The following is a 27,711-nucleotide window of genomic DNA, read 5'->3' as shown; positions in this document are numbered from 1 at the left end:
ATAATTAATACCCCTATAAACTGAACATCAGAAGCATCAGTAAGAATCCAAACCTTGCAAATAGCACAGTCACTTGTAAAAACATTATTAAACACACGCACAGACTTTGCAGATCATGACTATATAAATGTGGGAGAAGAGGGCTTTTTGCCATTTCTAAAAATATGGGAACAGAGGAAACAATCAGATAATCCTCCCACACAACCACAAACTATTAGCTTGATTACTCTGCTGAAAGACAAAGAGTAAACTGAGTTTCGTTGTTTATTCAAGTTAATTTTCTAATATCATTATATTTTTTCACAAACATTTAGGGAATACTAATTGAGAACCCTTGCTGCCTGCCACCAGTGTTGTAATTCAACCAGTGTCCAAGCTTTTTGAACAGATCACATTTCTCATTCAAATGCTCTAAGAGGAAAGCACACATCAGCTTTTCCCCACCACATGACCTGGTGTGGATGTGCAGCCATTCCAGCTTCTTCCAAGAGCCAGCTTTCCCAGACAGCAGCAAGGACCATCTGACTCCATTAGAAGAGTTTTGCCAGTCCACCTCTGGCAGACAAATACAACTGCTTTGTAATCTTTTAATCTTCCTTGCCTTCATCCTCATTCCTTCCTGCATTTTTCTTTGAGACTATTAAATGGCTTATTAATTTGAGTTCCTTATTAGATCCATTTGCTGTTTAAAGCAGGTGACACTTTACTTTGTTAGCCTGACTCCAAAGACATGTTCCATTTGTAAACAAGGAATGAATGTCTCCTAGAGCAGGTTGGAAACCAGTGCAGGGCTCTGCAACACATCTTTTTAATTAAGCTTTGAACTGTTTTAAAACATGGTGATTTTTTTTTTTAAAGTATTCATCACAATCATATTCCAAGAACTTCCTTCCTTTGGAGGCACATGATAAGTAGATGAAGAGAGACAAATTGGCGGCCAATTATTAAAAATTGTCAGTAAGTTCTGAGTCCCCAGTAACTCAACTCATCCCATGGGTACTGCTGCACTACCCAATTGAAGGATGCTGACAGGGACATGGCAGCTGGTCATGCAAGAGTAAAGTGAAGTTTACTGGACCAGGCAGTCCTACTGTGGCTGCTCAGGACCATTTCTCAGCCATGACACAGCACTAATCACATGAGAGTTCAACAGCCTCAAGAACATGTGAATAACTGCAGTTACACAAGGAAAAAGCTTCGTGTTTCCAAAGCTGCCTGGTAAAAGTTATCAGACAAGCCTTTTTTCCCCAGTATTTCCTTCACAGCAAGCAAACAGTCCTGGGAACAAAGCAGAAGCACCTCTAGTACCACAGGAATTCCCAAGTCAGAATACAAGCCTTTTGACAGCTCTAGCAGTGTGTTCCCTACCTTTTCATCAGGGCATTGCTTCTACACTTTGCCTCTCTTGCTGTCAGCCAGGCTTTAACACAGACTTCTTGTTAAAGTTTCATTCCCTATAGAAACAGTAAAAACAAGAATTAAACAATGCACACACTTGTTCAAACTTAAACTTCTGCACACTCCACTGCTCCAGTCACATGAAATGAACTCTGTGAATTGTTGTAGGACCCACTAGTTAAGATAAGGTTATGTGTCACTTGACTATTAAAAAAGTATGAAACCAGACTTTAAACTTAAGAAACAAAATATCAGTGCAGCACAAAACTTGATATCTTAAGAACGCAAACAACATTTGATGTTTTAAACCAAAATAAATCAAAGCACAGTTGAGCCAGCCCCTTCAAATGATCTCAACTCTCCCATTATTTTCTGACAATCAATACCTTCATGTCCATTCCCAGGACTCTGCCAGCCACCAAAGTGCTCCTTCAGCCCAATAACCTTCCAAAGTCTACTTCAAATCATTTTTCTTTGCAAGATTCTGATATTTAAGCAGATCCTTCTTACTCCACAATCAGCAATACATACATACTCTTCCATCCAGCCACCTTATTCCAACTCTGCTTCCAGTGGGTCTCTTTGCTCTTTACAGTCTCCCTGCTCTTTACTGTCACAGTCATCATTTCTCTTCAGCTCTGGTAAACACCAGCAGGGACACTTTCAAACACTGTGTGACCACAGACAGCTTGAGCTTGTGTTTTACACTGAGACATGTGTAAGCCCAGTAGTCTGTGCTACCTTTAAGCATTTTGGAGCAGCAGTTTTCCACAGGGCTGAGGATACCACCTCACTGGAGACACTCGGAGACTCCAGGCTCCCAGAACAGCTCATCAGACTGCAGGCAAAAATAAACTTTGTCCAAAGGAGGCTTCTCTTCACCAAGGCTTGGAGAACACTCTCAGAAGATTACCATGAGAAAACGAAGTGTAACAAAAGCAGGGCTGGGAAGGAACACATCTCAGGAGGGTTTATGCAAACCATGAAAGATTTGCTTCCATTCCCGAAGCGGAAAAAGCTGGGGAATTAGATTATCAGAACTGTAATTTTGGGATCACGAAGTTCAAGGTTCTGTTCATAACCCCCATGTACAGGACAACCTCTCTCAGACCAAGCAGAACAATCAGCACTGTAGTTCATCACTCCTACAGCCCAGAGAGCAAATCCAGCCCCAGTGCCAGTCTCTCTGACCCCCACAGCACCACGGACCAGCCCCAGTCACAGCCAGTTACTCTCCAGTTCGACTTGGAACATTTTCACACAAGGCTACAAAGAGAGCAGGCATCAGTAGCACTGCACAATTTCCCCCAATGGTCTGATCTGTAATATCAAGTTTCCAGGAGTGTCAGAAATTATAAATTTAGGGATCACCTGCAGACCCTCAAGCACAGCTGCAAAAAGTCCAGGAATTCAGCAGCACTAACACATGAATAGTTTCCCCATGGACACTTCAAAAAACTCCTTTCCTAGTCACCTCTCTGGAAAGCCAATGAGGAGAGTTAAATGCAAGAAAAATAAAAATATATTTATGCATCATAAGAAAGACAGCCAGATCTGCTGCCAGTGTACCTGCAGCTCTATTTTGTATTACTTGCAGTCTGCAGAACATATTTATGAGTCTGTTGTCCTCCACCGATGAAGTAAACGATCTACTTGTTCAAAAAACAAGATGAAAAGGACCTACCCCAAAACAATCAGAACTTCTCATAGCATTTTTATTTTTAGTAGGACACTGCCTGTACTTTTCCTTCCCATTTCCTACTACTACAGCCACACAAATGACAGAAACAGAGAAAGTTGCTACAAACAGGACTAAAGTGATCAGTGTGTTACTTTTTAGACCCTGTTGCACAGATCTGCCCTCTGTGATGTCAACAACACAATGATTAACAAGAATCCACTAGCCTACAATAAGCTCCCTTTGATGCTGCATGAATTGTTATTAAAAAATTAAAAAAAAAAACCAAAAAAACCCAAAAAACCAAAAACAACAACAAACAAAACAACACAGAAAACCAAGAAAAATCCTGCCCTGCATCACTGGACTGGAATTGCTACCCAGTGTTTTGCAGGCCCATTCACAATTATCTGTACCAACCCATGGTTAACAACCTCTGGTCCAAACAGCTGAGGAGATAATCAAGAGAGCTCAGGAAATTTGGCAACAAAGGGTCTCTAAGAGGTGCCCAGGACACAGAAAAGTGCTAGATAAAAGGGACGAAACACAAAACCATGAGTTTGGGAGAAGAAAATAGGCATGCAGCCAAGAACTGAGGGACAAGCAGATTTGTTCAGCAATGCCTAGGAGAAAAACTGGGTTTAAATGCAGAGGCTAATCTGGATTCAGTGGGATGACCACAGGCAGTGAGCAAGAACTGGACAGGTAGAGCATCACAGCTTAGGTGAGGAAGCAGAATAAGTGGCAGTGAGAAGGCAGGGAGGAACAGACTTCACCCTGAGGAGAGAGCAGGCACATCCCACATCTCCTGCACTTTCTACCATCACTCATCAAGTCATGCATTTGTTTGTCCTTCACTGATCTTTGCAGTCTCAATAAAATCAAAGCATTTACTAAGAGGGTCTGACAAGGCACAGGCTGCTCTGGTGTTCATGACAGTTGTGCCACAGCAAAACTCCATGAAATTCAACCCTGCTTCCAAAAATTCAAGGAAGTGATGTTCAAGTATCCCACAAGATTCGTGACAGAGACAAATCAGTTTTAAAACCTCCACTTTTCTTTCTAGATTACAGTATTTATGGCCAACAGGCACCACCAAAGAATGGAAAGGATTTCTGAAATACAACTGTGTTTATAGGGAGGGATGGAGAAAACAAATTGTAGCCAATGAGGGGGAGGAAAGCCAAAGCAAGCACTATAAAATGTAAATATTACTTCATCCAAAGCACAGTTCAGGAGGGCGGCTGGTCCATGGTTTTTGTACAACTACTTATTATACAACAACTTTTTAAAGGAGAGATCCCCCAAACGCAATGTTCTGTTTTTCTTGGCACAGCAGATAAAGGCAAATGGAAGCAGCAAATCTTCCAATGTTGAGCTTCAAACCCCAAATCTGTAGCTGGAAATGTCAAAGTGCATCAACCAAGAGCAATAGAAGTGACCTGCTTTCACCCAGCCACGTTTGGGCACACATGCCAACCTCAGTTTTGTTTTGAAACCATTCTATACCCAAATTAAATTTTTAAATTTAAGGCATGCTGGAAGGAAAGACAGGTGGGAGTTGTTTCTAACACATTTTGCTATATTTAAGAACAGACTTCAATTGCGACTTAGAACGTTTTATGTGATTTTTTTTGCCTTTGGTCAGCAAAAATGCCCTCTAAGATGAGAAAACTGGACAACTGGATGCTGACAATTATAGACAGAGTGCCTGACATGCAAAGACAGCATCTGCCAGGCCGTAACTGCTCTCTGCAGATCATCTACACACCACTGGAAAGGTTTAATGGAGGGATAACACTCACTAATACCTCCCTCATCTACTAAATCTCTACATCCAGTTACCAAAATGTTCATCCACAGAAAAATAAGTGGGAAAGTACCACCACCAGCTCAGCTACAAATATATCAACCACCATGCACTGCTGGGACAGTTTCCTTGCCGGCAAAATAAAGCAACATCAGGGTCTCCTCCCAAAAATCACAGTATTAGCTCAAGAGCAATGACATGCCCAGGTAACCACTGCTGATCCTGATCTTGGAGGGTTAGGAATTCTGAGAATAATTCCCTAAGCCCACAAGCTTCTTCTGAAGCTCAAGACAAAACCAAAACTCAAGAGTCCAGCCCCCAAGGCCCTTCTCTGTGTTTGCATAAAGCCTGTACACCAAGTGGGGGTTTTCTCTTGGGACTTTTTCATGTTCATATGTGTGCATACAACTCATACATCACACTTACTGCCTGTCCATTTTTATTTCAGATGGCTAAACTGAAATTATTTGATTAGTTAGTATGAATGATTTTTAATGACCCAAATTAAAAAAGTCAAAATTTACAGTAAATATTAAACAGGGAGGATATAATTGGTTAACTCCCTTCTAACACTCCTCCTTACTCTTCTCCTATTTTTAGACCATAGTTCCTCCTTTTTTCACTCTCCTCCTGTTATTACCTACTTCACTCTATTTCAGCCTTTACAGAACTGTTATCTAATACATCTACTAGAGAGATACATATTAGATATATGTAATCTATCCAATATTTTTATTTTTACCTTTGAAAAGGTAAAAATACACTATTTAAGAATTGGGCTGGCCAACACTTTCTAAAGTTTTTCATTTCCACTTCTCAATTTCCTCCTGGTGCTGTTTCTGAGCTCTTTAGGGAACTACCAGTGACTAGTTCTGCATCACAGACTCTGCTGAAATGAGTGCTACAGCTCTCAGCAGCACTGCCCCACACAGCCTTCCCTGCGTGGTTTGATTTTGACCCTGCAGTCTGTGGGGGCACTTTGTGAGCACAAATGCATCAGCAGCGTATTTCCAGAGCAGTCCCCAATCAAACTGCCAGACCAGGCATAGACTAAACATGAAGGACTGCAGAAAATATCCAAGAATTATTATGCAATATAAGAAAGAACCTCATTCACTTCAAGTAATTATTTGGTCAGTACCCACTGTTATAAACAGTTGATTTTAAACAACGGTTGAACAGTGATGATGCACTCACTGTTTATACATATTCAGCCCCTACCTGTTGGCTATCCCTCAATTAAAGCAAGGCACAACTGGCTTTAGCTTCCAGTGGATTTGCTGCTTTTAGTACAGAAAAAAAAAAATCATTACTTGTGTCCACAGTAGCAAATGTTATTTAAAAACAGAATTGATATATAAGGGAAGAGAGCCAGGGCCTTTCCTGTGCTCTTGCCTCAGGACTGCCCAGTGAAGTACAGCAGAAGGACAAGGGACAAGTGAACTCAGCCCTCCAAACCACACCTGCACTGCTGTGGGAGGGAAAGCTCAACCCAAACTGTCTTCAAAAGGTCCCAGATTTTTACAGGTTTGGTTTTGGAGTGGAACTGCAAAGTGGGGAGGGAACATGCTGATTTGGGGGGTTATTCTGTTCAGGTTTTTTTACAAGAGTCAACATAACAACAATTTGAAATTTTAACACATCCCAGGGAACCTGATTAAAATATTATAACAAACAAGAGGAACATACTGGAAATGCCAAGCCACATAAATTGTGTCATGTTTTGGTAAGGCACTTATACAGAAATTATTTGGGTGTCTTTTTTTGGTTCTTTTATTACTGGTATTATTCAGTATTACAGTTCTTTCCAGGAAGCTTCAGAACAAATACCTTAATTCTACAGGTACACGTGTATCAAAACATTAACTACTGGAAGCCTCTGTCAGACTTGGAAACCACCAATACCCCAAACATTATGTTTGAACAAGGTGACAAGGTTATATTGACTTTTTATTTTCAGTCCAACTTAAACCTGACAACGTTTATCCTCCAACTTTTTGGTCGTGCCGACACTGCATTTAAAAACTGAGGTCAAAGTTGAGCAAAGGACAACAAATGGAAAGAAGATTTTCTGCAAGTCTTCATTTTGGGAGATAAATTTAAGATTGAGAAAGGGTTTGACTAAGTACCTATTGCACTACTTCCATTCCTCAACCTGTCTGGGTTTGACCACGAAGCACAACTGTTCCTGCAGCCACTGTTATAAAAAGCGTTTCAGCCAACTATGACTTGCAAAAGTCACTGCAACTCAGCTGCTGGGAAGCACCACGGAAATCAAAAAGGATGTTGAATATTTAAGTGACGCTGCAAATTTCTTTATCCAGTTTTCAAACCTCAAGGTTAACAAACCCCATTATCATTCAGCTTGGCCCAAGAATCATCTTCCTCTCTCAAGAGTCACAAGACAGTTTTCTGCAGCTATCACACACTACAGCAGGAATTAACCTAGAAATTAGTAAACCCTTCAATACAAAATCCTGTAGATTAAAAACTGCCAGACTGGCTTCTGGCAGTGGTGGTGCCCCCAGCCCTGTTTTAAGAGTCACACAGAACAGTTGGACAAGTTACAACCTCTCTCCCTTTAGGACCAGCTGGCTCTGCTCTCTACTTTGCTACTTTCCCTTTCAAGCACATATTTTAAATAGAACCAGGTTATTTACATTGTTCCTAATGCTTGACCTGCATCAGCTTCACTCACCTGAGCTCCATAGTGTGTGCCAGACTGTGTCAATATTTGTGCTTTTACTAACTAATAATTAACTCTAGCTGTATTAACTAGATAATTGCTAATACTGCCATTAACACATACAGTAATTCCATTAAGCACCATACTGGCGTTATATCCTATAGAACAAGATACTCACCAGAAACACAGACCTACAACCACACTGCTACAAAAAATATGAAAACTCACACGTATGAAAATCCCTAATACTGGGAAAACATTAGGAAGCCCACATTTCAGAAAAATAGTCTTTGTGCCTTTTATCCTACTGCTCGCAGAAACAGATCTTATCTTTTGTGTTACTTTCTAATAAATTCACTGTTTAGAAGAGCCCATTGGGTAAAGCCTGTTCCAAAGGAGCAGAAGCCACTCATAACTTGAGGAAAGTACTCAACCAGCTGGACTCCAATGCTTCTGCAAGTAAAACATGCACATCACAGAAACTCTTAAACCTGTAGAGAAGCTTAATGTTTTTTTGCTCTGCCTTTAGAGCTCCTTGCAATTTTCCCCTTCCCCAAAAGCTAACCACAAAAACTCTAATGCTCCATTTTTGTTAATGAAACAATCCCACTGCCAAGTCACGATTAACCCTAAAAAACTTGGCTAAATTCACCAGAGGTGCAGTTCTGCTTTAATGTTCACTTTAAGTGAACTCCTCAATACCCTAAAAGCAACGTGGAAGTTTCACCAATACCCTAAATATTTAAAATTTTTAACAAAATGAGAGAAGCAGTAGACTCTTACAAAGTAAGACTTGTCTGCTAGACATACAAACCAGAAATAATCCATTTACTCCCCTCGACCTTCCTTGGCTAGACTAACTCAATTAGTTTCCCTAAACCACCAGATACTTGCCAAGATTAAATATTTGGGTTTAATCATTCAGAAAGTGAAAGACTATGCACTGTAATGTAACACTTTTTACGGAAACCTCTGCTTAAGCAACAGTTCCAGAAAAAAAATTGTGAAATAAAGTAAAAAGCTGTCCAGAACACCACACTTCCACTCTGTTAATTCAAAAAAAAAAAAGTTTCAGAGCCAGGCACCAAGTCAAGACCTCATTTTTAGCAAAGGAGAAGCGGCACGTTTCAAAACGCTGTTAACTCCAGAATAACAACCATCGCCGGGAAGTTATTAAATATCATCATCCCCTGGCCAGCAACTTGTGCTGCGCGCAGACCTCATGACGGAACGGCGATAAAAATGTCAGGGCTAATTTTTAGCACCGCGCCGCATTAATCCAGGTATAGGATAACCCGGGCTCGCCGAAGGGAAAGCCGGGACACAGACACGGCACCGAGGGGCTGAGCAGGAGCGGGGCGATTCCGGCTGACGCAGCGCTGCTGCTGCTGCTGCGCCGAGGAACCGCACGTGGATGCGGGGAACGCGCGCGCGGGGACGGGGGAACACGCACACACACACGGGGATCGGGGGAACGCACACCCGCCTGGGTCCGGGGAGCACACACACGGATCCGGGGGACGCGCGCACAGATGGATTTGGGGCACACGCACACAAACACGCACTCCCCGGCCCGTGCAACATGGACGGCCGGAGGGGAGGGCTCGGCCGGCCCCGCCGCCGCCACCGCCGCCCCCCAGGGAGCCCCTCGGGCCCGGCCGGGGCCGGCGGGAGCCTCGGCCCGCCGGGCACAAGGAGGAAGGAGAAAGTTTTACCCCCTCCCACCGCGGCCCAGCGCAAAGTTCCCGCCGCCCCCGCGCCGCCCCAGCCCCCGGCCCGCCCGCGCCGGCCTCCCCCGCCCGCGCTGACAGCCCCGCGCCCCTTGCCCGCCGACCCCGATCCGCGGCACCGCCGCGGAGAACCCCCCGCCCCGCGGCGGTGACAGCCCCGCCGCCCTCACCTCAGGCGAGGGCCGCGCTCCGCAGGGCGAGGAGCGGGCGGCGAAGGGGGTGCGGGGGGCAGCGCGCTCGGTGCCCGCGCCCTTATCGCATCCCAGCGGAGCCCGGCTCGCCCCCGCCGCCTCCCGCCGTGTGGGCGGCTCAGGCGGGATCCCCCCTCCCCTCCGCCGCCATCTTGGCTGTCACGGGGCGGGGGAGGCGGGCGGTGACTCGGGAGCGTGGCGGGGCGGGCGCGGGTCCCGCCGCTTCGTGAGGGGGAGGCGGCCGTGCCCCGCCGCCCTCCGGCTCCCGCTCCCTTCTGAGGGCTCCCCTCACGCCGCGTCCCCGCCGCTCCCGCCTTCCCCTTCACGCCGCGGGTCCGGCCGCTCCCGCCTTCCCCCTCACGGAGCGCGGCGCCGGCGGCTCCGAGCTGTGAGGGGGGAGCGGGGCGCCCTCGGTGAAAGCGCCTAAAACGCAACGCGCAGACCTGCCCCCACCTCAGCCCTCTGATCTAAACGGCACCTTTCGTTTAAACAGAAATTTATCTCCGGCCCAAATAGGCCGGGATTTGGCTCACCTGCGGCGCCCGTCGCCTGGACCCGGAGGAGGTGCCGGCTGTCTGGAAAACCAGGGATGAAAAAACCGAGGGATTTTCTGCAGGCTTGATGTAACCCGCAGCAGGCTGTTGCATCAAAGACTAGAAAAAGAACCCGGGACAAAAATAATCTTTTAAGTGCGTGCAGCTAAGATTAGTGCAGCGTGTCAAGATGTTGCTGAGCGCTACAGAACGAGTCCTCCTGCCTGTACCAACACACAAATACTACTTTTCTGGCATCTGCAACCCCGAGTATCCAAATTTTATACCAAAGTGATGTTTAGGGATAGGATCCGACCATACAATTTTGGCTTTAAATTCAAGCTTCCCTCCCTTCTAGATGTTTGGCTTGAGGGTTTAGATGTGGCTCGTCATAAAGACACAAGATCCATATGAAATTCTGAATTTGTACTGTGAATATGTTCAAACCTACTGTATTGGTTTACCTCATCCCTCTGAGAAATCCGACCAAATAGGAGAATGTAAAAGCAAAAAAGTACAAAATAGGGCTTTTCCCCCCACATGCTTTTATTAATTTGATTGTTTATACCAGAAATGCTGCTCCTCCTACCCCTCAGGTAGGAAACGCCACAGCTGACACAAGCTAGTCTCTACCCGGGCAGCAGCATTAAATTATTTAAAGTGCTGGTAGAAATTTTTCCAAATCAGTTTCTGCTATGTTTTAATCCTGGAAATGCTTTTCAAGTAAATAGCAATGGTGAAGTCCATCTTCTGGCTCGTGGTAGTAATTTGGATATGCAAAGTGTTCTGTTCTCTCTGCCCTTGCTGGTTTTCCACGTGGGCATAATTTTTAGCCTTCAGTGTTAACACCCAAGATTAATGGGTATGTTCCTACTTCTAAGAGTATTGTTTCAGCTGCTGTTGTACTGAGGCAAAATCCCCGCACAGATGGACGAATAGTTCACTTTGCAGGGTTTAAGTTCACAGCCGTGAAAATATTCTTGACTATTCGTAATGGAAACTTTCATTTTAGAGAAACAAAGTTCTTAAATATTCTGTGGCAGTTTTCAGCTCATTTTATAGGTAAAATTTTTTGTAGATGTCTTTGATTTGCTGTTGATTTATTTCCCTCCACCATTTTTGTCCTTCTAGGATTATCTGCATTTAATTACACATTGTGTCAAGGTCAACAAATTGCTGTCGAGGATGGGGATCTCGCTGTGCAAGGCCTGACACAAACACCAGAGGAGTTTCTGCCCAATGCTGCCATCACAGCCAGCAGTGCGTATCTCTGTCCTGTCTTTCTTGTTCTCACATCTTCCCCTCCTTCCCACCCGATTCCATCAAGCCTCTGCTGCTTTCTCTCCCTGACCTACCTGCTGTTCACGCTCTCGGCTCTGGCACACTTTCATCCCCACCAGCACATTTAATTGCAATGTTCCATTTCATTATTAGCTTGTCACCACCTTTGTCAAGTCACCTTTCCTAACAAATCTCACCGCAAAGCTTTCCTGCGTAGCTTGTCATCAATTTTCCACATTAGGGCTCATCTGAAACCATGTGCAAAAGGGTCTGTGAAGATTCATGGCTGCAGTGCTGTATTTATTTGTGAATAAAGAGCAGCACCAGTGAATAGTGCTACTGTACAGGCAGAGACAGATTTACTGTGTGCCCAGCTCCTGCCAGGCTCATTGCACAGAGATGTGTCTATGTGTCACTCAAACAAAGCCTTTCCCTTCCCCGGAATTTTCAGGATCTCTGGGCAGTGGTCTCTACATGCACATGGAGACTAACCCCAAGATCATTAAGTCAGCAGAATTCTTCCTATTAACCCCAGTCAGTGTTGGATCAGATTCTTGTTGTGCATAGTAAGTTAATTAAACAAGTTAACAATTGCATGCAGTGCAGGTGGGCTGGCACCAGGCGTTTCTGTGGGATTCTGCTGCCTCTCAAGTGCAGGGTGGAGCCCTGGCAGCCAGATTTAGCCTCCCCTGGAGCGCAGCCAGTGAGACATGGTGCCTTTCTGCAGACTGGCAACCACAGAACCGTTTTTTTCTGTGTTACAACCCCAAATTTCTAGCTTGTGGCATTTCAGAGTATGGTTTAGCTTATTTTAAGTGTGTTTTACACATGGGTAAACTCCAGCAAGGCAGAGGACAAGTGGCAGATGGTCAGTGACAGAGCCAGGAATAGAATGGAAGACTTCCTTGTCCCAGGACATGGTTGTAATTGACTTTGTCCCAGGATTGTGAGATGTGATGATTTATAATTCATGAGACTTCAGCAGTGCTTTAAAAAAACCCCCAGCTATTACTATTCCCAGTTTTTCCTGGCAGAGGCTGGCTTCCATAAGCAAAACGATTTCAGTGTCTTAAGTCTGCAATTTGGGGCTTAATCTGTTCACTTTCTGACCAGTTTTATTGCTTTTGAGCTCACTTGGCTGTGCTGTGTGCACTGCTCATTTACATCTACGGGGAGAAGGATGAGGCTCCAAGAGAACCCAACAGAGTATCTTTCAAATAGACCTTGGTAAAAATAATCATAAAGATAATGATAATGGATCATTATAAACCCTATAACTGGCAAAACAAGACTCTGCATTTCAGAGGACGAATTGCCTTCCCCTGTCCAGTAACCCACTTTATGGTGCAGTAATGGATCTGCATCCGGAGGGTTATGCACTGAAATGGAGCCTTTGGCAAGATGGGATCACACTAGAAATGAAGCAACATCTTCATGGTTTTTTTTTAATATATGCATATTTGAAAATCTGGAACTTATCCCTTTTTACATAAAGAGACTGTCCCTGCTCAGAGTGATTAAATTCTAGGACAGATTATGAAATAATGAAGTATTTAAATATTATGATGCAGCAGTACAACAGTGCAGTTACCCTTCCTTTTACTGATTCAAGTATAGTATTTCTGAAAAGCCTTTTGCACTCCAGGGAAACTACTGACTATAAATTATAAAACAGGCAATAGAGTTATCATGCATATATGGGGGAAAAAAAGAAGTTTCAGACCTTTCTCTAGGTAAAGAACTTACTGAAGCAGCTAAAAATATGGGAAATGGAGCAAACACAGAGTCTGATCCAAAGGCCACTGAACTCAGCAGAAGCATGCAGTTCATTAGGCATCAGAGTCATGTATGTCATGAATTACAATTCACAAATGCAATTAAGAATGTTACTGTATATGAGTAAGGATAAAGTCTGATTGTCTAATTGCATTGTCTAGGCGTTCTGCTTGGATAAGATAAGCAGATTTTTCTCCAGTAGGTAGACTTTCTCAGTAAGGATGTATTGCCAATATTTATGTGAGAGTTTGTGGTCCCAGAAGCACAGAAACGCTGGAAAACAAAAAGGAAAGAAAAATGTATCCAAGGAGGAGATCCAACTGCTTCCAAGTCATTTCTAGAAATAAAATTCTGATGCGAATTCATTATCATTCCACTTTCCAGTGCCCATTTGCTTCCTCAAGATTTCAGAGTGTGCATCTGAGAATTCTGACTGTGCATCATAAGTTTCCCTCAGCAACTGCTAAAACTATTCGCAAGGCACTGCAGCATGGAGCAGCTCTCAAAGATGGAATGGTAAGAGCCCCAGGGGACAGCCTTTGGGATTAATCAGGGAGAAAACAGTTAACTTTGTGCTTTGCTGCGTTGCTGCGGGTTGGGGGATCAAGCAGGTGCTGCCATACCTCTTGTCCTGTTGTTAGCAGGCAAATAACTGTGCACAGCTGGAGCATGTTCTGGAATGGCTCTTCCCACAGGCCCTGGAAGCTCCGAGACAAATATTTGTGGCACATTTTGTGGGAACGGGACAGCAGGAGGGTTGCTTGAGGATGGTCCAAGTCCTAATGCATGTACCAAAGCCAACTCGCTGTGTGTGCCAGCACTAACCTGTTTTAAGTATTGCTGTCATCAGTAGGGCAAGATAACAAAAGCTGCTCTTTATGGAGAAATATCAGGAAGGAAATTGTGCATGCAGATTGGCCAGCAAACACAACAGTCTGGGGCTGTCAGTGTACACACTGATACTGCTGGTTTGTTGCTATTTTCAGCAGCTCCTGTACCCTCAGGGGTGAGAGAAGGACTTAACTGCTGTCCCTGCTGTTCAGGCATCAGCCTTAAAGGTTCCATGTGGGCTCCAGCTCTTTGGCCCATCTGGAGGTGATTTCTGCAAATAGCAGTTTTCCTCTGAATCCGTCCAGCTCACCACCCAGAGCCACACCACGTGACACTGTGGTGCTGTGGTATCTCCTCTCACATCAGATAAAAACCCACTTTCCTTCACTAGAGATCTCAGTTCCTCATTATTTGCACTTTTATTTATCTTTGAATCCTGCCCACGCCAAGCAATTGCATTCGATTACCTAAACATTCCCCTGACTTACTTCAGGCTCTAAACTCTTGTGTAGTCCCGCTGTTTAAAGTTTTTGTGTTTTGTTCTAGAGTTCACTTATATCATGAGGGCTGAAGTGTATCTGTCAGTTAACCACTTCTCAGGAGTACTATTAGGCTTAATTAATGTTTGTAGAACACTATTGAGATTCTCAAGAGAAGCAGCAATAGAAGTGCAAAGGATTATAATTAATTTAGAACTATCTCATTTTTGAGTAAATGGCTAACAACACTTAAGGTGAGATTCTCCAAGTAAAACTAATTTATTTGATTCTTACATGAAAACATTCTGAAATCTGGGTTCCATTTGCTACTTCCACTGTATGATGCATTTTGATCTTTATGGTCCTTCGATATCATTTGATGTATCCAGGCACGTTGCACAGCTTCTTTTAGTTCAGGAAACACAGTCCAATATATGTAAGTCAAATTAAAATATAATAACAAAATAACTAAGTCAATAAACTCAAAGACAATCCACAGCACCATTTAGTATATTACACAGCACCTTTAGGATATTAAGTGTTTGAACCATAAAGCCTATAATTAATATTATGGAATGATTCCCATATTTATTTATGAGGCATCTCATTTACATAAATAGTCATTATCTGGAAATAAACCCAGATCATTAAAATTCCGAAAACTGATTGAGATCAGTCAAGATGTACCAAAGAGATTTGCCAGACTCCCTGTTTGAGAGTGTTCTGAGAGAAGAAATCTCTGCTCCCAAACAAGCTTAAACAGGCCTGGGCTGTGGAAACACAAGCAGTGCTTCATGCCCATGACATCATCAAACAGAACGGTTATTTTGTACAGTGAGAAAACATTGGGTCACTCTTCTCACTAACTGTCATGGAGAGCTTCCAAGAAAATGCTTCTGACACATCTGCACTGGAAATTTGACCCAGATTTTGGCTGGTGTTGTCCTAACACAGATTTCTGCTTTCCTGAAACTCTGCAGCAAGTCAAAATACTTTTCAAAACACTCATTTCTTTCCGAATACTTTAAATACTTACAGGACTTTCAATACTTATGCATCTAGTCAGGAAACACATTGTGCAGAATGAAAAAAAAAAGAAGAAATGGCACTTTCATGTTTCTGTTTGCAAGCTGGATTCATCACTCCTCAACTATTACCTACAGTCACAGGTATTTAAAATTATGTTCTGGTTGATATAAAGAACGTGTCTCGGGTCCTGCTGTCAGCGGTTTTGCCTTTCAGGACCCCCAGAGTGTTCACTATTCAACTTTTTCTAGGTAGAAATAAACCCACCAGTTTTTAAAAAAGCTACAGCTACAGAACATACCTTAAAAATCTGCAATTTCCCTGAAAATTCAGACCTGAGTCTGTCCTTTTTCAGCCTAAGATGCATCTTTGAAGTGGAAGTGTAAGCCCAGAGCAAGGTGATAGACCACAATCTGCCCTATTTGCATGATTATTTTACTAATTCCTAGAGAATGGAGGTTGGCTCAAGTACTGAGTCATGAGGATTTAATCTCAATACAGATATTTTTAGTATCTGTTATTTTATCTCGGGTGAAGTTTTTTCTGTATCTGTATCACTGCCCAACTCCTCTCCTAATTATCTGAAATCCTTCTGTAACTGCTTTGGAATGTTCCCTTCTCTTATTACAATATTATCTTGTGTTATATTGGCTCCTAACTGCTCATCTATTAAATCGGTCAGGTAAGAGTGTCCGTGTTGCAAGTGTGAGCAACTGCTGAGAAACGGGCAAAACAGAGTAACAACAGTAAATCTCCCCGGTGAGTCACCGTGAATTTAGGTCAGCCCAGGCTCTGCCCTTTGCTGAGCTCTCTGGGATTTGGCTCCAGGTTACCTGAGGGAGCCCCCAAACTCATCAGACCCCCCCAAATTAATGGTTGTGTTCCTTTGCCATGTATCACTGCTGCTGCCATGGGGGGGGGGTTAGAGGAGATGAACACTGTCTTAGCAACTGGTGCACAGCCTGCAGCTGAGAAAGGATATGAGAGCAAACACAAACCAAATCACCCTGAGAGTAAAATACAAACCCTATTTGTTTAACCCAATTTGTGCCAAATAATATTATGGATCCTCTCAATCTCAGCCGGTTGAGGCTCAAAATCAATGTGCTGAGAGCAGAGGAGGGAGAGTGGGGTATCTGGTCTGGCTCATACCTGGGCATCCTCTGCTGCAACAGTAAGGGGCTCTACAAAACCAGGTAGGCAGAGAAAACTGTGAATTAGTGATTAATTTAACTGGTTCATCACCTCCTTGAAAAAAGTATGACCAAATGTTGATGCAAAGAAAGTAATTCACATAACCAAGTTTGAATTTGACTCATAACACAGTAAAAAGCTACCTTAATAAATGGCAATTTTTTAAAAATCACAGTCTGACTCTCGATACAACAAAAAGACTTCCAGTGTAAATAATGGAATTGGAGGAAATGTCCTTGGCAAGTCAATTTGTTCCATGCTGCTGATGGTTCCTGTTAGTGACAGGGATTTGTTTTTCAAGAGGGAAACAATGGAAAACAGATGCAAAACCATTTACCAGAAGGCCAAGCAATGGCAGCTTTTCCAAAATGTCAAGTGTGCAGAGTGGAGTCAATTTAAAAGAGAATTAATTATTTAAACTGAATTAATTTGACTACAATGAAGCCCTGTTAAGCCATCTCATCCATCCTGCTTCCAACTGTGCTACCCCTTACAGTCTAAGTCTAAGTACTGACCTCAATTTTCGAATACTTCAAACAAAAACTCCCTTACCCAGTCAAGTGCCAATATGTTGCTTTTTAAATATATTTACTGTATCCCTTCCAGGAACTCACCAAAACAATTGTATTCACCTCCTCCACGTTCCCAATTCATCCGAGTTTAATCCCTGGGTCCCCTTTTCCCTTCTTTTCCTCTTCCAGCTTCGTACTTGTGGTGTTTTCCCGGAAGCTTCAGGCAGTTTCCATCGCTGCATTCATCAGATCCACCTTTGCCTGCAAGTCTGTCCTTTGCATAAAGTCCCTCATATCCTGATCCCAACAACTTTTCTCTTTTCTTTCATGCACTGCCTTGCTGTTGCTCACCTTTGGGGACAGGAAGGTGACTGAATTTTAGGTCCACAGCTTTCATATGGAAGCTCATTTTCTCAAAAGCACATCCACACCTACTTCCCCTGGAACCAGTTGTCCCAAAGGGCTTCAGTTCCTCCCGGAACATGGGCCATAAAAAAGTTGTAATACACAGATTATCACCCTAGAAGGAGTACTCCAGAGACCACTGCGCCCACTGTTTGCATTTCCCAGGTCAACAGGGATTTGCAATGCTACCAACAATTTAAAAGTGGCAATAATGTTTATCTTTTTCCCTGATATGTGGCAAACACCAGCAGAGACACTGTTCCTTTGAAATCTTTTGTTTCCCATGGGAATATCTGTAACCATTTCTACCAGTGGTAAGTCAGAGCTGTCACTTTTGGTTTCCAGTTTCAGCATGGACAGAGGAACCATTCCAAAACCATCCTCTTCTGTCACTGTTAAAGCAAAACATCTGTGCTGGAATTTATAAAAAGTAAATTCCTTTATTTCTTCTATTTCATGGAGGAAAAGCACTCCTGTCTATTAAGTAATAAACTTAATTGCCCTGGGTCTTGCCTGCACTGGGAATGCATATTAATTTAAATGCATCAGTGTAAAAATCAGTCTCATTAAACTATCTCAAAGCCCTAAAATAGATTGAGCACTGTTCTAACACTTGCATATAATCATTCATATCAAAGTTATAATTTACAGGAGCTCATGATGAATATAAACAGGAATTAAAACAGCAAGGAAAAATGTTTAGTGGAAATGATATTTAAATTGATGGTTAAGAACTCTCTTCTGGAGCATATTCCAGAGTTTGGAGGAATACAGTTGGTAGGATCTGTATGGTGTACTAGAAACAACATATAAAACATGAACACACTGAAGCCAAAGTAACACCCTCACCTCAGAAAGGCATTTCTGAAGTGATTTTGTGCTCTGCCACTTCCTTGCTGTGTGGGGGAATGACTCATGTACATATGGAAAAAACGAGAGCGAGTTCCTAGAAACCATAACGTTTGCTTGATCAGTCCCAACCGACGGCGCCAGGGCCCGCTCAGCGTATCGGCCCCCGCACAGCCCGGCTGGGATCTCCATAGTTACCCTGGGCACAACAACACACACCGAGGTGCCTTTGTGGGGCTGATAGGCAGACAGGAAGCCAGTGAACATCTGCTACAGCTTGAGATGGTTCTGCCTCCAGCGACCGCCGAAAAACTTCAGGCTCTGCGTTCCACGTCCCGCTCGCTTGGCCTTTGACACCAGCAGCTGTTGGACAGGAGATGTAAAATGTTATACCTACTGAAAGGGAGGTGCACTGTTTTCTAAAGGGCCTTTGGGATGTTTAAAGGTAGTTTTTTCTTTCCATTTTCTGATGACTGGAAACGCTGGATAGCAGAGTCTGCATATGGAGTTACTTCCTGAAGGTCAACCACTTCCTATTAACAACTATTTTTTTTCTCATGTTCTGTTTTCCTTTCCAAACCTGCTTTGTTTTGTTTTGTTTTGTTCTGTTTTAAACACCAAAAACAATTGCCCCATATACTGAATAGTAATTATAATCATCCTAATCATCATGAGGAAGCCATGTGCTTCCCTGGAGCAGGGCTGGGGCTTCCAGCCCAGGCAATCTGTCTTCTTGGAGCTTGACAGCATTTCTATAGCATGGACAGCCAAGGAACGGAGTTATACAAAATAAATACCAAACAATTTAGAGCAAACCGTTTCTTTGTTTAAAGAAAGAGCTCTCGAACATGAATTTTAAAAGGGAGCTCAGCCAAGAAGTGCAGATTCTCTGCTGTGTGTGTGGAGAAAATCTCGCTCCACATAGTTCAGCAGTTCTCCACCACCGTAGGATTTTCATTTGCGTGGAAAACTACTAACAGGGAACCACTGACAGCAGCATATTTTTAGGATATTGAGGCCTGTGGCATCTTTATATACTTCCTCTGAGACTGTAATTTTGTCTAGGATGTTGCAACAGTTGTGATGAAATCGGATTTAGCCATGTACGGCAGATCCTTTGGGTCTGACACCATGAGATGAAAGTGGGGTTCAGAGTAACAATGAGAAAGATGAAGACACTACTCCAGAGCTAGGAAGTGTAGGAGAGAAGAAAATTTTGCCCAGAAATTCTGTGCTCTGTGCTTTGGAGTTTTATGCAGTTTTTTGTATGTTCTATTCTTAAACTGCAGATGGATGCTGGTTTGCCGGAAAATAAATGAAGCACAAGGATGACTTCAAACATTTGCAGGAGCCATGCTGACACTCAAAATATAGAAACATCAAGTAACTTTCCTGGTGAGATCATAAAAGCAGAGCCACAGTGATCAAAGAAGAAAAATGCAAGACTCTTACTCCATTCCTAATACAAGATCCATTCTCCTTCTGGGACCAGGAGCCTCCATGGCACAGAGATCCTCCCATAGTGTACAAATACAGTACATAAGGTGGGTACTTTGACAGTATTTAATTTGTTAAATGTGGAAATATTATAAATGCAGTAGATGTAACCCTTGAGAGTGACAAATGACTGATCAGGTTATTATTGTATAACTGAGTCATAGAATCCCAGAATGGTTTAGGTTAGAAGGCTCTTTAAAGATCATCCAATTCCAACCCCCTGCCGTGGGCAGGGACAGCTTCCACTATCCCAGGTTGCTCCAAGGCCCATCCAACCTGGCCTTGGACACTTCCAGGGATGGGGCAGCCACAGCTTCTCTGGGCAACCTGTGCCAGGGCCTCCCCACCCTCCCAGGGAAGAATTCCTTCCCAATATCCCATCTAACCCTGCCCTCTGGCAGTGGAAGCCACTCTCTTGTCCTGTCATTCCATTTCTTGTCCCAAATCCCTCTCCAGCTCTCCTGGAGCCCCTTTAGGCACTGGAAGGGGGCTCTAAGATCTCCCTGGAGTCTTTCCTTCTCCAGGTGAACCCCCCCCAGCTCTCCTAGCTTGTCCCCAGAACAGAGGGGCTCCAGCCCTTGGAACATCTCTGTGGCCTTCTCGGGACTTGCTCCAGCAGCTCCACGTCCTTCTGAGGTTGGGGATCCCAGGGCTGGAGGCAGCTCTGCCCGTGGGGTCTCACCTTTGCAGAGCAGAGGGGCAGATCCCCCCTTGACCTGCTGTCCATGCTGGGGATGCAGCCTAGGATACCTTTACCTTTCTGACTGCTCTCAATCCTATTATCTTCTAGATTCACAGGGAACTGATTTATTAAACTGTATTAATATTAGAATAATTAAATATTTATCTTGAACTGTATGCACATTGCATTTAACCAGCTTGGGAACAGGCCAAAACTTGAAGCAATTTTTAGGAGAATTGCAGAATCAATACATCAATCCCATTAATTGGTGTCAGAGGAAACAAATGTGTACCTGTCTGAAATGTGTGCATTCCCTGCAGAGATGTACTAAAATAGGCATCTTCTGTCTGCCTTCCCTGTGCCCTTCAAACATCAGAACCAGGGCCAGAATGGGGGAAAACCCAGACTGGCTCCAAAATCTAATGGAGACAATTTAGTAACCCAGTATCCTGGACAAGTTAACACACAAATCCAAGCCACCCTAAACTCTACCCTATCCACTGCACTGAGTTCCTTGTTGCTCCCCCAATGCTCCAGTCCCTCCAAAATTCATCTCTACTTCAGGGCTGAGAGCATCTAGGCAGGCTGAGGAGGAACTCCTTTCAGTCTGTCACAGCCATGAGCTGTAATTCTGCACAGCGGTGAGAAAATATTAGTGACTAATCCTAATCGAGAGCACATTTTAAACCAGCCAGAGTTCTGGATCAATCCAAGCTCTGTAAAATGTGCTGTGCTCCAAAGCAGCTGGCACATCTTGCTCACTGCACAGCTGGCTGCTGAGAAAACTCTTGTCTCAGGAGGTTTGCTCAAGCACATGAAACATATTTTTAGCATCCCAAAGGTGTTTGTACTCACTGAGCTGAGAGTGCAACCTGCCTGACAGCAGCTTTCCAGAGGAAGGAGCAGGAGAGAGGAGATGAGATTACCCCACACGGAAGGAGACTCCTGCTTGGAATATCAACACACCTTTTCAGTCTCTCTCATTGTGACTGTTTGTGCTTTCATCAGATTTTCCATTTGCCTCCTTCAGCTACGGGACCAGATGGCTCCCACACATAATGCTCTGAATCATGGCAAGGCTGGAGGTGTTTGTTCTGTGGCACAGCAAAACACACGCTGGACCAGGTTAAACCCCCTCGCAGCCACATATGGTGCACGCTGCGTGGAGCTGCAGCAGGTGCCTATGGATCCACACAGAGGAAGATCCTTTTCTTCTTGCAGGTTGTCAGGAAATGACTGTCCATACTTCAGCACAAATAGCAGGGAATAGAGGCAGTGCAGTAACACATGGCACAGGACAGATGCTCGGTGCTTCCTGGGATGCACAATGCCTGATGGGCAAGGAATCCTGGCGGGCCAAGGACAGGAGGCTCTTGTGTCTCCCTCTGATTCCCCTGTGCAGCTTGTGATTAAACTGGTGCTGACACCTTGCCTGGTGCCTGTTTGCACAGCCAATAGCCCTGGGCACGACTTCTGGCCATGAAGCAACCTACTGGAAAAGGAGAGAATCTCATTGTTTGAGAGCATCTTTGCCCCTGGCATTTGTTAAATAGAAATAAAACCGATTTTCCTCCTCACTTGCCTCACGTTGATGTGAGGTGGATTCAAGCTGTGGCAGCCCCGGTGAAATAAGAGTGAATGGGGGGTGTCTGCCAATGGAACAACCACTGCTCAGGAGGACAAGGCTGGAGGGATTGCACAGCATTGATGTGTGCTTCAGTGACAAGATCATAAACACCACCCTGTAGTTGTCCCTCACTGATCCATCACACTTCTGAGCACTGAAAAATGCTGTAATAATGAAGGTGCTTTTCAATACCTAGGAGATGGCTGTTTCAGAGAATTCCAGCTTGCCATGCGGGCCTCAGTGCAGGCACCAAATCCCAGGGTGGCTGAGGGATGTCCCGGATTGCATGATGGATATGGTGTGGTGCTCTAGGCCACACAATGAGGGAGCAGCCAAGCATCTGGCCACTCTCCAATGGCCACACTCCACCTCAAGTATTTTCTGAGATGAGAAAAATTACCCTTTGGCTGTTTTTCAGCTTGCTTTCCTTGGGATGCATTTGACATGCCCTCCTTGTTGGGAGTGACAGGACACCTCTTGAGCAGGTGCTGTGCTGGCCTTTGGCAAGCAGTGGGACACCCATCAGGGACTGAAGCAGTGACCAGGAATGTCACAACTGCAGCCTGTGCAGAGCAGCTCTGATGAAGGTTAAACATGTGCTGCCACCACCTCTGAGGTCAGCGTTGGGCTCACTTTAGCAGTCCTATAAATAGATGACCAAGGTTGACTGAAAAGAGGGATTTGGCTCGGCTGGATCTTGTTTAGCATCCCACGAGAGGAAGGCAGATTCTTTTCCTCTTCTCTTCCAGCCTATACCTTGAGTTGGTCTCTGTGGGAAGCATTAGTGGCATTTGCCAAAAGAGCTGCCGCCGTGAGCCGGATGTCCTGCTGTGTCACACAAACCACACGTACACGTCTCTTCAACCTGCTAACCCAGACCTATTCCACTAAAGCCTCAAACTAATTCCTCGCGGCCAAACTAGGGAAAAACCAAACAAACCTGAACCTAATTGCTTGAAAACAGTAGGACACCTAGTGGATTTATAGGGAATATCTTTGGGATTATCAGAAACATTTTGTCATTTTCTTGGCAAAACCAACTGTGAATATATTTATAGAGGAATCATTGAAATATCAGGATTTCTATTTAATAATTAATCTTGTTATAGCTGTTAAGCCTGCAGTTTTCCTGAAGAAGTTATTGCAACCTATAAAAAACCCAAAGAGTGTTGTTGCATGACGTGAAAAAAAATAATTGTGGGAACTGGATGGTTCCCAAGGTCTGGGAACAGGAGAAAGGGTATTCTGCCGATCAAAGCCATCCCAGTTGTTCCATCTGACAGCTCTCTAATGATCTTAATGAGCGAAGTTCTACAGTCTCAGCCTGGTTCCCTGTACAATCATGCAGCTTCACAACATCTCCATGCTGAGCACAGCCAAGCAGCTCTGCTGGTTGTTTCAGCAGAGAATGACTTGGCCACAGAAGTCAAACTGCCTTCTTCATTCCCCAGGGCCGTGCTTTTGAATCCAAATTAGAGGATGATGGGCCATGTGACAATGGCTGCTCTGCTGTCGCTCTGTTTGTCTGGTACCAACACCAACATCAAGCAGATTTTGACTCTAGATAGAAATAACCTCTGTGGCAGGGCGTGTAAGAGGAAGAAGACTCGGAGTGATGGTTCTATGAAATGATATCCTGGCCAGCATTATCCTGGGGTTGCCCAGTGTTATCTTGCTGGGATGGCTCTGGAGGCAGCAGATGCAGAACAAAGAGATGAGTGTTGAGTCCAAAATGGATGCGGGGAAACTGAAGACTTCATTTTGACAGTCAGCACAAGGAACACCAACTCATTCGGGGCGTGCACTCCAATTCTCCCCAAAGCACACTGACAACTTCCTTTCTTTTATGCTTATTCCATAATATTGTCCCAGTGAAAATGTCTCCAGAAGATGGTCAATTTTCTGCTCCCTTGCTACTCTTTCTTCAGTGCTGCTGAAACCCCTAAAGAACAGCAAAACCAGGATGAGGTTTGATTTTGGATAGGTCCCTGTTAAGATCCAGGTCTTTTTTTTTTATTCCAACCTCAAGGTTAGGAAAGAAAAGGCTGACCTAGAAATTAATTTTAATTTGGTCTATTTCATCTTATATTTTTTCTTCTTAGAGCTGCAGAACTCAGATGGTGGAATTCAAGTGAGCTATCAGCAGAAAAATTCTGTTACTCCATGTATTTTCATTACTCCTACCTGTGGCATGAAATTATCTGAAAATAGAATTCCTTGCACATTGTAGACCCTTTAATTTGGTCCAGGGTTTTAAAAAGAGTGGTTTTTTTTTATTTCTGTGCATGGATTTTATATTTGAAGGGTTTTTTTCTGACTGACGTGTCAAAATGGGGGTAGAGTGTGCTAAGAGTATGCTTATGTCTAATTTAGCAGCTGGATTGGAAAGCTTGAATTATCTCTGCATAATTGCAGTGATTCATGGATTGTTAGGAAATTGCAAAGTATTGATTGGATTTTCCCCTTAGGAAATATTTCTCCTCTGATAAAACAGAGTAGGTTCTGGGGTTTTGCTTTTGTCCTTCCTGCTTTCTACCCCAGGGAAGCCAGGGGCTGCTTTCATTTGGAAAACAGGAATTTGGGTCAACAGCCATTCAAGGACAGTTTTGAATTACTGCGATTTCCAATTCCAAATCTTTCCCTGAGCTTTGCAGAGCGATGGGCTTGGCAAAGTGTGGGCAGGGATTTCCAAGCCTGAAAAACTGGGATCAGCAACAAATAGCGGCCATCCCTCTTTCACATTCTTCCATCTCCATGTCAAACACCACTGGTGTGCTCTGCAAAGAGATCTTGACCTTGTTGTGGGAATGCTACAGCCATCAGAGATGGTGGCAGATTTTCCACTTTATTAGGCCAGGATTTCTCTCGGGGTCTCAGGAGCTTGTGGAGGAGGGAAGTGGGAGACTGAAATGAAAATCAGGTGCAGGGAGAGCCTGCACACAGTGCCTGGGGCAGCCAGAGCTGGGAGCCCTGACACACATCTGCACATTAATGGTGCTGGGCCCCTTTGGCAGCTCTGTATGAATTTCCAGAACAGAACCATAAATACGCAGTTATGAGTGTGACCTCTGCTGCTTTTCTTCTCTTAATTGAACATCCAAGGCCCAGCTGAGTATCATTCCTTGTCTCTGCTCCAGTTGCTTGGAACGTGCTGCCTCTGCAAATGGTCCTGCCTAAGTTAGGAATTACGAGAGTGTGCTAATTCAAGGTTTGCCATGAATTTAGTGTTCCCGCAAGGATGACACTAATGGCAATTAATGCAGAAGAAGTGCCAGTGCTGGGTGACTGTTCTCCCATTAAAAGCTGTCAGTCAGAGAGCACAGAGTCCTCTGTTCTTTCAGGCCTGACCTCTGCTTTTTGGCCATGTTTCATGTGCACGGCAGGTGTCCTGGGCCATCCCATCCCACTCCCCATCCCGGTTTGCTCCAGGAGGGGACACAAAGAAAGAGCAGAGCAGCCAAAACCAGCCTGTGCTGACAATGACATTTCCTGAGGGTTTGGATATTCTCATCTGGGGCCTGAACAGCAACAAAATTAAACCAGGATTGAACAGGATATAAGACTTTAATTTCTGGAGCTCCCAGCTAGTCCAGCGCTCTCCTCGTGCCCTGCTCTGTTGATTCTTGTTTAGACACAGAGCTCTTTCAGTTTTCACCATGAAAAATCTGATTTTAAATGATCAAATGCATTTAAACAGGCTTAGCTAGAAATAGCCCCCACTGCTTCTCAGCTACATGGCAATCTGCACAAATGTCCATGTTTTGGTAAAAATGATTGTTAAAAATGCCTCTGCTTCATAATGGCTGATGTTCAACAAGTGACAGCAGTGCAGCAACATGGGGACTGTGATTTTTAGCTCAGCCAGAAGAGCCACTTCCCTCACTCTGTGCCCTGATGTCCTGCACAGGATGTGCCAGTTCCAGATGAGGAACATCTGCACTTTGGTGCAAGAGGAAGTAACACGCACACAAAAAATGTAAATAAAGGGTGTTTCCAGGCTCACCAACAAAATCCTAAACACAGAAAGGAGAACAGCTCTTGCAGGAGAATAATTAAAAATAGTTCACCTGTGTAATTTTTTAAGTGTTTTTAGCACTAATAGCAATTCTGGAGGATGAAACCAGGTCTGAGAAGCATCAAGTGAAAATTAATAGCTTCTTAGCAACAAAGTTCAATGGAGAAGCGCAAATAGGATGTGAGATGGAAACCTGAACTGCCGAATTATAAATACACCCCAGCCTCTCCACAGACAAATATCCATTATCCATTTAATGTGCTCTAGGATTGAGAGGGGCGGCAGAAACGGGATGAGCATTTTCAAACTCAAGATTTTGGGTGTTCTGGGTTTATCTGGAAACAAAAAGGATGAATCCAAAGACCACCTTGCTGCTATACTACCAGAGCACTTTCTGCTCTGCCGAGGTCTGGCCTGGCAATGCCCTTATGGAAACTGGCACATGCAATTATTCCCACAGGACACATGGAACAGAGCCCTGGGGATGTGAAGCCCTGAATACTTGTTGGGTTTTGTGCCCCTCTGAGAAGCTGGAGCTGCACGATCTGCCTGGGCACGTGGGGGGCTGGTGGCAGGATGTGAGCCTGGACTCCAATGCTACAATCTCAACCTGTGCTCCTGTGGTGGGACACACTGGGCTCACATCTTGCTGTGTCTCCATTATTAATGCTTTGTTTGCCCCTCTCAGAGGCTCTGAGGCAGCGTGAACTATTTATTTTTAAAGGCAGAGGATCACGTTCTGGCTCGTTATCCTTCCAGCAGACGGTAACTGATGCCCAGCGCTGCTGCCGGTGCCCGGGGGTTACTTTGCACGCACAGGAATGATGACACAGCCACTGAGTGCAGCCATGGCAAACATGCTGCTGCTAAGGGCAGCCTGGTGGGAAAAGAGCATTTTAGAGGGATTTGGTTTAATCATCTGGATGCAAGTGCTATTTTTATCCTCTGCTTTTTAGGTCTCAAGCCTGTGCCAAGGGAAGCTGATGATGAAGCTGGTGTCTCCTGTGGCACAGGGGCACACAGGGGTGACCGGGGCAATGTAGGCAGTGGGGAAGTGGCCTGTGATTGCAGCCACTTTACACTTCATGAGCTGAAAGAGCTCTGACACCTCCACCACGAGCTCCATTGTTTTCACATGCCCCTTTGAGACCAGTTCATAGGAAGGATCTGTGAGACCTGCGGACCTCTTGCCAACCCACCCCAAGCTGCCCTGTGGCTGTGGATGGCTTTGGGCTGAAGTCATCGTCTGTCCGTGGAGGCAGAAGGGCACCCACACTGTGCCCAGGGATGGGCTGGTGGGCACCGGGCAAGAGGTGATAAGAGATGTGGTTGTTACACCTCTGTGTGTGAAGGGGCCTGAGGAGCTCAGAGTGCATGTGGACATCATTTGGGCACAGGAGCCCAGGGAGTTGAGAGTGTGTCCGTGCATCATTTGGGAACAGTCTCGGGGAACTTGGAGTGTGGCCAGGCATCATTTGGGCACACGAGCCAGGGGAACTCGGAATGTGCGT

The 27,711-nt window shown here is 44.5% G+C and overlaps 1 protein-coding gene and 1 long non-coding RNA gene across 4 annotated transcripts in view; one reads left to right on the top strand and one right to left on the bottom strand.

Annotated features, from left to right (window-relative positions):
- The window catches only part of DENND4A (DENN domain containing 4A), a 50,707-nt gene extending 41,083 nt beyond the window's left edge, over positions 1 to 9,624 (bottom strand). The window contains 2 exon segments of the mRNA XM_032700563.1: positions 1,369 to 1,454; positions 9,473 to 9,624. The gene's annotated coding sequence lies outside the window, so the exon portion shown is untranslated.
- An 84-nt stretch (positions 9,625 to 9,708) lies between these two features.
- Positions 9,709 to 23,296, top strand: LOC116793017. Of its 3 annotated transcripts, XR_004359342.1 has the most exons (6): positions 9,709 to 10,296; positions 11,158 to 11,286; positions 13,468 to 13,599; positions 15,432 to 15,562; positions 19,669 to 19,923; positions 21,589 to 23,296. It is a non-coding gene; the product is annotated as an uncharacterized LOC116793017 (long non-coding RNA). The 3 variants fall into 3 exon arrangements; XR_004359341.1 differs by having other exon boundaries at positions 9,709 to 11,286; positions 21,780 to 23,296; XR_004359340.1 differs by having other exon boundaries at positions 9,709 to 11,286.
- Positions 23,297 to 27,711: the final 4,415 nt, after the last annotated feature.

This window comes from Chiroxiphia lanceolata, chromosome 12 (genome assembly GCF_009829145.1).
Source record: "Chiroxiphia lanceolata isolate bChiLan1 chromosome 12, bChiLan1.pri, whole genome shotgun sequence".
In the NCBI taxonomy this organism is placed as follows: domain Eukaryota; kingdom Metazoa; phylum Chordata; class Aves; order Passeriformes; family Pipridae; genus Chiroxiphia; species Chiroxiphia lanceolata.
Note: the sequence above shows the minus strand (reverse complement) of the source record. Positions and strands in the feature narration are given on the sequence as shown.